The sequence below is a fragment of the Coturnix japonica genome, chromosome 1, assembly GCF_001577835.2.
Source record: "Coturnix japonica isolate 7356 chromosome 1, Coturnix japonica 2.1, whole genome shotgun sequence".
Classification (NCBI taxonomy): domain Eukaryota; kingdom Metazoa; phylum Chordata; class Aves; order Galliformes; family Phasianidae; genus Coturnix; species Coturnix japonica.
Genome location: NC_029516.1, coordinates 116,392,210 through 116,401,565, shown reverse-complemented (window position 1 = coordinate 116,401,565; position 9,356 = coordinate 116,392,210).

Genomic DNA, 9,356 nt, shown 5'->3' with positions numbered 1-9,356 from the left:
TATTTACCTTTTGTTTCCCATGACCCACAAGTATTTTAACTGTAAGTTAATTTTCAGAAAGTTGAGGCTCTTTCGTCCAAAATGGTAACTAGAAACTTTCAGCTCTGTTGTACAAATATTATGTTCAGATACAAATTCTGTAGTGTAGAGGTCAGGATGGCTAGACTTGACAATCTAGAATTTTTCAGTTGATCTCTGAATGTAATTTGGGCTAAATAAGTTTTATCACCACAACACATCTTTATGGTCAGAGTACTGTCAGAGCTGGAAGCACGGGAGAATCACAAGCAATTACCTCCTGAGGAGCAATAGAGGTTTCCAGGTACTACCAGCTGTAGCATCATCAACATGTATAATCTTAGAGATTATTATATATTGAGTTACAAAAAGATGTCTCAACAGCTCCCCAAGCTGGAGTTCCATAGAAACAAACAAGATCTCCTTCAAGTACTCATTATCTGCATTGTACCCATTTCTGCCTCATTGAAATAGCATCTAATTGCTGATACAGTAAAGTGAATAAAAGAGGGACTGTGGCACTCTCACATCTCACAGGTTCCACAGATCAGTGTGTGGTTGTCAGCTGTTTATGGGCTGGTTTGGCTGGTCCTGTGACTAGTGGGACAGGGTGACCCATGGGCCCATGCCCCGGGAAAGGGAAAATAGATAAGATATTGGAATGCAAGATATCACACTGTAATACACTATAATACAACAAAAATTAGAATTGAATATTATACATCAAACAAAATGAGAGTGCCCAAAAACCAGAGGGCTTACTCTAATGTGGAGGCAAGTGAGACATCCTTGCAGGTAATATTCATGATTTCATTGCAAGATCAAGGACAAATTAATTTTTAAATGACAAGTTTTTTTTTCAGTAGATATATATATATATCTTAGCAAATCTTGCCCAGTTATTATTACTGCCAATGAAAAAGCAATACTCTAGCAAGAAGGCTTTCCACTCACCTGGTTCATTTTTAATCCTGAAATTATCCCATGGTGTAACTAAGATGCACATGGCAACAATATGAAACTTTAATCTATAATTCAGAAATTAATCCCTTTTCCGTTGTCTTTTTTAATTTTCTCTTTACATTTGAAGTGCAAAATGACTATAAGAAAAAGCATGGTTTCCTCTTGTCAGTCAGCCTACCTGCAAATGCAGCATTAGTCTCATCAACAGTATAGAAAATCTGCCAGCAGAACTTTTATTTTGATATATTTTTGTTTATAACCTCTAATTTTGCTTGAAATAAAATTATATAAAATATAAAGTAAATAATGTAAAGTAAATAACATCCAGTAACAAGAGTCAGCAATGTCTATAGCTAATGAGATTTGTTTAAAATATATCCAATTTTCCACTTTTTAAGCAATTTGGTGTATACGGGTAAAAAGAGATAAGGCAAATTAGCCTCGTTAAACATTTAATTTGGGTTATTTCTTGATCAAGATACTCAGCAAAAAGGACTATCCTGCAATAAATACCATGATAATATACACATTTAAAATATTAATTGCACTGTAACATAAAGAAGTATTAGTGCAGTAAAACAGTTTTTATTTGATACAAGGTACTAGTCCAAAATATAGGCTTGCACTGCACCGGAAGATCTCTGTTCCTCTGATAACAAAACATAAAGGAGCCAATAGGCAGAGTAATGAAAATAAAGAAATTATGGATTGCAATTGAGAAGCAAAATTAAGGCCTCTGAAAGCCACCTGCAGACTCATTATTGCACACAGGCGGTGCCTTGATGTTTTGCGGGCTGAGGAACAGCCTTCGTTTCTGTTATTCAGGAAGATTCTCAAATTGGCCACATGATGGTAGTCTAGCATCGGAGACATGCAAGCATCAACCATTGCTTTCACATAAGAAAAGAAGGTGAAGAATTTCTTCTAGTAAACAGAAATCAAAGGAAACTCTGGAACTTGTCACTGCTACATGAGGAGAATTGAAGCACTAGTTTGGCTACCACGTAAGTGTAATATTCACAACAGGGCTCTACTGTACCTAAGTGGATAGCCTTACATCTAGATAAGTGTGCCATTAAAGACAAATTCATACCCAGTCCTTATACTTCACTTACACGTGAGGTCAGCATAGTATCAGCTGCAGCTGACTGCAGTTTCCTCTTTTAAAGTACAAAACAAGAGTAAAAAGCTGAACAGCTGTTCAAGAGGGCGGGTAGTGATAGGACAAGGGGAAATGGCTTTAAACTGAGACACATCAGGTTTCCGTTAGATATTAGGAGGAGTTTTTTACTCAGAGGGTAGTGACACCCTGGAACAGGTTGCCCAAGGAGGTTGTGGATGGCCCATCCCTGGAGGCATTCAAGGCAGCCTGGTCTGGTGGTTGGCGATCCTGCACATAGCAGGGGGTTGAGACTAGATGATCTTTGAGGTGCTTTTCAACCCAGGCCATTCTACAATTCTATGATTCTAATATTGTTTTCTTTCCATTTCTTGGACCTCCTATTAAAGGTGGAAAATTTAAAATACATTCAGAAACAAAAAAAAAAAGGAGAAAGAAAGATTGTCTTTTGATTATCAGCTTCTTCAGAACAATAGCAGCAATGCTCTTTCTCATACACAGAATTCTTTAAATTAAGTTGTTATGCTTTAAATTAAAGGTCAAAGATAGTCACGTGAAGCCATTGCAATGGTTCTGATTTTGAAAATACTGACATACTGACCCAGGGAATCTGTGGTATAACCTGCAGGACTAGTAAGGGTTGCTTATACACTACTCTGGCATGCAGCTCCCCTCCCTTCCATAAGCAGATCAAATCACTCTCCAGACTGACACAGCAGCTAAGAGGAAGTCCATTTTCAAGTTAACTAATTGAGTGAAAACATCCATGTCTAGCTCAAGCACTGACAATGAGGCCGCCAGTGACAAAACTGGGTTTCAAACACTGCAGAATTGCCTTTTGTTGTTGTTGCATTTTGTGTCTTTCTGTCAAGTTATACTTTCCCAATATCTATTTTAAATACCTACACTGACATTGATAGAGCACAGCTTACTCTATATAATTAATGAGGTTTAAAGCTTTCCTAATCTATAATCACTTCTTTCACAATTAAAGATGTTTACACAACAATAAATTAAGGCTTTTATACTAGCCCAATATCTTGTATCCAAATTTGCTGTAACTATTACATCACAACCTAACTAACAGTGCAGGAACTTGTACTTCTGAGAGCAACCTAGTTTCTGACAGTGTACGGGGCCCAGTTTCAAGAATTACAGAAGCTGAGTAGACACAAAAGTCACAGGACAGACTTTATCCTATAGTAGGAGTCTTTCAGTTCCTCTACAGAGCAGCAATCAGAACAAGTCAGTTCTGAACAGATCAGTTACAGTTAGTTTTTTTGCTCTCTCATTTCCTTTTTCATAAGAGCAGTAGTACCGAATAAATGTGCTGGCTTACTCCCAACCATACTTACATTTCTATAGCGAAATGTTTCAAAACAAACTTGTGGTAAAATTGCAGCCTTATATATAGCATATGTTTGTGGACATGCCTGGTGTCTGTTCCCCATGCTCTGGCATATGTGCGCTTCTGTACCTCACTGCTTCAGGAATATGTCTCCCTTGCTGAGAAGACTTCAGCAGTATCATCAGGTTGGGAAGAATAAGCAAGTGTTCCTGCTGGCAATTCTTAGCTTCCTTATCACGACCTGTCTAGTTTACTCACTCCAGGTTCAAAGAATCTCTTGATTTTTTTCTGTGAAACCACAACATTATCCTTACATGTGTTTATCTCTGTGTGAAATGTCTCACCAGAGAAGGAGAAACAAAGCCTAAGCCATAGAATTCCCACCTCCTCATACCAACCTCACCACTGGTAATATAGCACTTGTTTTCAGGGGAAATCTAAAATCAGTCAGAACTGCCATTCTGCAGTTCTTCACACCTTCACAATATAAGTCTTAATTCCTCTGTGACTGCATTACAATAGCCACTAATTATACAATTTACTCCATATCCTTATATCCCACTTCCTGTTCTAAACTTTGTGATCTGATTAGTCAACCAAGTAGCTTCTATACAGTGCACCTTTATAATGAATTTCAATCTTCACACTATTCATTATTGCAGTGAAAGTCCTCCAGCAAGGTCAAATTTACGACAATAGAAAAGTATGTTTTAAAATATTTTCACAACTTGGAAGTGTGCCAAGGAAAAAAATTCAGTATTACACATGGAAATAATTGCAAACATAGATCGAGCTTGGAAACTGGCTCCCTTCTGAGGTAAGCAAACTGTCTTACAGAATCACAATGTCAGGGATTGGAAGGGACTTCAATCCCCCTACCAGATCAGGAAAACCTAGATCGAGTTACAAAGGATCATGTCCAGGGAGGCTTTGAATGTCTCCAGAGAAGGAGATCCCACAACTCCTCTGGGCAGCCAATTCCAGTGTTCTGGAACTCGTCTGTTACCCTCACCATGAAAAAGTTTTTTCTTATATTTATATGAAACCTCCTGTGTTCCAGATTGTACACATCGCCCCTTGCCCTACCATTGGATGTCACTGATAAGAGCCTGGCTCCATCCTTCCGACACTCACCCTTCACATATTTTTATAAACATTAAGGATGCCAACCCTCAGTCTCCTCTTCTCCGAACTAAAGATACACTCCCTCAGACTTCATTTGTAAGAGTGATGCTTCACTCTTTTAATCATCTTTGTGGCTCTGCTCTGAACTCTCTCAAGTATTTTCCTGTCTGTCCTTCTTGAACAGAGGGGCCCAGAACTGGACACAATATTCAGTTTCAGCCTCACCAGGGCAGAGTAGGGGGGAGCAGAACCTCTCCTGACCTACTAACCATACCCCTTCTAATACACTCCAGGATGCCATTGGCCTTCTTGGCCACAAGGCACAGTGCTGGCTCATCCTGCTGTCCACCAGGACCCCCAGGTCCCTTTCCCTTGTGCTGCTCTCTAACAGGTCAGTCCCCTACCTACACTGGTACCTGGGGTTGCTGAGAGGATGCTGTGGGAGACAACGCCAAATGCTTTTCTAAAGTAAAGTTAGACCACACTCACTGCTTTCCCATCATCTATCCACCTGGTTATGTCTTCATAAAAGGCTATCAGGTTGGTTAAGCATGACTTCCCCTTGGTGAAGCCATGCTGACTGCCCCTAATGACCCTTTTATCTTTGATATACCTAGAGACAGCACCAAGTTGTTCCATCACCTTTCCAGGGATGGAGGTGTCTGACCAGTCTATAGTTACCCGGCTCCTCCTTCTTCCCCTTTTTAACTACTGGTCAGTAGTTAAAAAACAGCTCTCACATTCAAAAAGATTTGCACTCATAGTATGAGCAGCTTTAGGTGGCTGAGACTAGTGTAGTTTCATCAGATCTTGCTGCCTATAAGTCCCAAATCCTTGACATTTTCATAGGATCCCAAATGTCAGAAGTCATTTGGTCAGATGTCCAGCTGTGAATCTCACATCTACCTGAAAATACACCTGAATCACTGCAAGGAGATTAATTGTGAGTAAACTCCTTACACTTATGCCAATCAATTACTCAGTACTATCTTAAAAAAGAAAATATAGGTGGTTCAGTGCCATCCCAAATGATTACATGATGTGGAAGCATCATGTCATGGGCAAGCATGTCCTTATCTCAAAGGTTAAACAAATCTTCCCTTTAAAAAGTCACATATAGAGTTATGAACTAAAGAATTTCAGTAGTTTCCCATACAACAAAATAAACTGCCCATTAACCATGTGATAGCATAAAAAACTGTAAAATATTTTAGAAAACACAATTTAAATAAAAGACATGCAAGTATAGGAAGATTATTCATCCTCAGTTACGTTTGTTTATATAACCCTATTTCTTTTATAATGTGTGTCTATTTGTTGTGATACAGTTTTTAATTACATTCATTACCTCCTTTCAACAGAAGACCTATTTCATGCTGCAAAATTTGCAGATGAATCTGAAAGTCAACTGTTTAGTTTCCAACCTTCCCAGCACTATTATCACATATCTGGATGGGTTAAACATACCCTGTTGAAAATGAGATTTCAGGCTGGCTGATAAAAATTGATCCTGAAACCACACACACTCGAGTTTTACAATGTGTGTACAATAGAAAGCGAGAAAGAGAACAGAAGGTCTTACTTCTGCAGCTCCTGAAATGAAGTGCTATAGCAGGCAACAGCCTACTGTCTGCTCTCTGATCTATGAATAAAACTGGGGAATTGAAACCTCAGGAAGATGAAACATCTTCTCAAGCAACTCCCAATTCCTCCTCTGATTAGGAGAAAATAAAATTGAAAAAAAACAAAACAAAACAAAACAAAACACCACAACAAAGAAGGCTGGTAGAAGTGAAGCTGTTCAGAATACAAGAAAACAGAATCAGGACAAATCTGAAATTATTTCTAACTCCTTCAGTGAAATGTAACAGATCTGTGTAACAAGACTGGTGCACTCAGTGAACATTGTATGAGTGCTGTTTAATAACTTTCTGTTCAAGTAATTAAATGATGAGAAAGGGACCTTAAAGCCCATGTAATTTCGAGTTCCCCACCAGCTCAGGCTGCCCACGGCCCTATTCAACCTGGCCTTGAACACCTCCAGGGATGGGGCACCACAACTTCTCTGGGCAGCCTGTTTCTGTGCATCACCACCCTCATAGTAAATAATCTCTTTCTAGTATCTAATCTAAATCTATCCTAATTTAGCTTAAAGATATTACCCTTTGGTAAAGAATCTCTCTTTCCTTTAAGCTCACTTTTCTTGTGGAAAGCTTCTATAAGATCTCCTCAGAAACTTCTCTTTTCCAGACTAAACTACCCCAACACTTGGCCTCTCTTCAGAGGATAGGTGCTCCAGCCCAACCTATTTACTTTGTGGCCCTTCTCTGGACCTGCTGGGAACCTCAGAACTGAATGCCTTTTTCCAGGTGGGATCTCAAAAGAGTGAAGTAGAGAGGAAAATTGCCTCCCTCATCCTGCTGTCCACTGTACTGTACTTTTCATGCAGGTTAGGACACAATTCGCTTTCAGGACTGCACGTGCGCACTGTCATCTCATATTCAGTTTTTCATCCAATACATACCCCTAAGTCCATCTCTACAGGGATGTTCTCAATCCACTCATCACCCAATCTGTATTCATGTTTGGGACTGCCACAACCAAGGTGCAGGACCTTGTACCTGGCCTTGCTGAAATGCATGTTGTTCACATGGGCAACCTCTAAAAACTGCCAAAGTCCCTCTAGCACATGTCAGTCACACCACTGAGCTTGATGTAGTCCACAGACTTACTGAGGGTGCACTCAGTTCCCATATCACTGACAAAGATGTTAAACAGCATCAGCTGCAGAACAGACTTCTGAAGGGCACAACCCGTTGCTAGTATCCATCTGGATACTGAGCAATTTACTGCAATGATTTCAGTGCATCCATCCTGCCAATTTCTTATCCACCATTAGTGGCCCATCTATCAAATCCAGATGTCTCCAATTTTTAGACAAAGATGTTGAGTGGGACAGCATCAAATGCTCTACACAAGTCCTGGCAGATAATGTCAGTCACTCTTACCCCACCAATGAACACTGTAACCCCATGGCAGAGTTCTACCAAATTTGACATGCACAATTTGCCTTTAGAGAATCCATGATTGTTGTCACCCATCACCTCTCAGTCTTCCTTGTGTCCAACCACAGTTTCCAGGAGGATCTGTTCAATGATCTTGATGGGCACAGATGGGAGACTGACTGGCCTGTAGTTCTCCAGAACTTTTTTCTCTATTTAATGTGGGTCTTTTTTCTTTAGAAACAGAGTTTGTGTTTCCCCTTTTCCAGCCACAGGAACTTCATGAGGCTGACAGACATTCATATATGTTGGATCTCAGTTGGGTCCCATGGACTTGTGCACATTCAGATTCCTCAAATAGTCTCAAATGTGATATTCTCTGGCAGTGATCTTCATTCTCACAGTCCCTTGGATTCTGTGAACTGGACAGTGTGTCTAGAATATCTTCCATTTCACTCACCAGGAACAGTACAATTTCTTTTATGTTCCTTTGTTGTTCTATTTGTTTTAATAAGTCCTTCTTGTTTGTTTTTGTTTGCTTGTTTGGTTTTGTTTTTCATCTCTAGCAAAGCTCAGGCACAGCTTTGCCTTGAATTTCCTGATCCCCTGGACCACATACCTCTAATCTTCCCAGAGTTTATATCCCTGCCTCCACTGCCTATCCATTTTGGTTTTGTGCCTTACTTTGGGTAAGAGGTCTTCACTTAGTCAGGTTCACTCCCTGGTTCATTTGCCTGGCACTTTGCATGTCTGAGTTGAGAGCACTTACGCCCAAATACAAAAGTATTTAAGTATCTCCCAGCTCTCATTTGTTCTTGTACCTCCGGGGGTATTTACCCAAGAAACCCAAAGCACTAATGCCCTAAGCAGTCAAAAATGTGCCCTTCAGGTACTATGTAGTACATTGAAAGGCAGATGCTATGTTTCTCAGTTCTCAGAAAGCTGCTTTGCTTGGGTAAATGTCTTCCAGAACCCAAGCACATTCTTTGGTCTCAAAATCAGTCAAGATAGCAGAAGGCCTTCTGCTACTCACTTCAGAGCCTATTAATCTGTGCAGTTCCTTATCTCCATTAATGGGCAGTGTGTGATAGCTCAGGTCTGTGCTCATATTACTGTATGCATTTTGAATGAGGACACTGAAGTTCATGCAAGTGATGCTGCACACCTCCAAGGACCACTGCACTAACACAGACAGGTGCCATAGTGTTGCTTTGGTACCCTCAGGGCTTTTAAATGACAAAAGAAACTTTAACTTGACTGTCCATTGGATGTACCAAGAAAAAAAGTGTGTTCACAAGAAAGACCTTGTCAAGTGGAAGACTGACAAAGAAGTTGTGGGAGCTAGAAACATTGGTTTGCTACGCTTCCATAGGAACTGCATTTGAGGTTGAATAGAGCAGAGATGGAAACTGCTGTTACAAAGTTCACAGCATCAGGCATAATGCAAAGGTGACCCTCAGCAATAAGATGAAAATAGTGGTTTGAAACAATGGTGCCGACCTGTATCTAACCCAGAAATTTATCTCACATCTTCATCTGCCACTGAGGCTGTGCTCTATACAGAAGACCACATGAAACTCATGCAACAGGAAAAAGAAGAAAGTTATGTGAATGAAGTGGTGAAGAAGCTGTCAGACCACTTTTATTTTTGCCTCCCTATAGCAATACATGGTCTGTGTTTGCCCGTTGCCTTACGGAAGTGCACTGTAAGGGAAATGAGTAAGAAATAGATGTAGGCGGGATTTCACACCCTCTTACGTGAGGCTTAGAAGAACTTAAT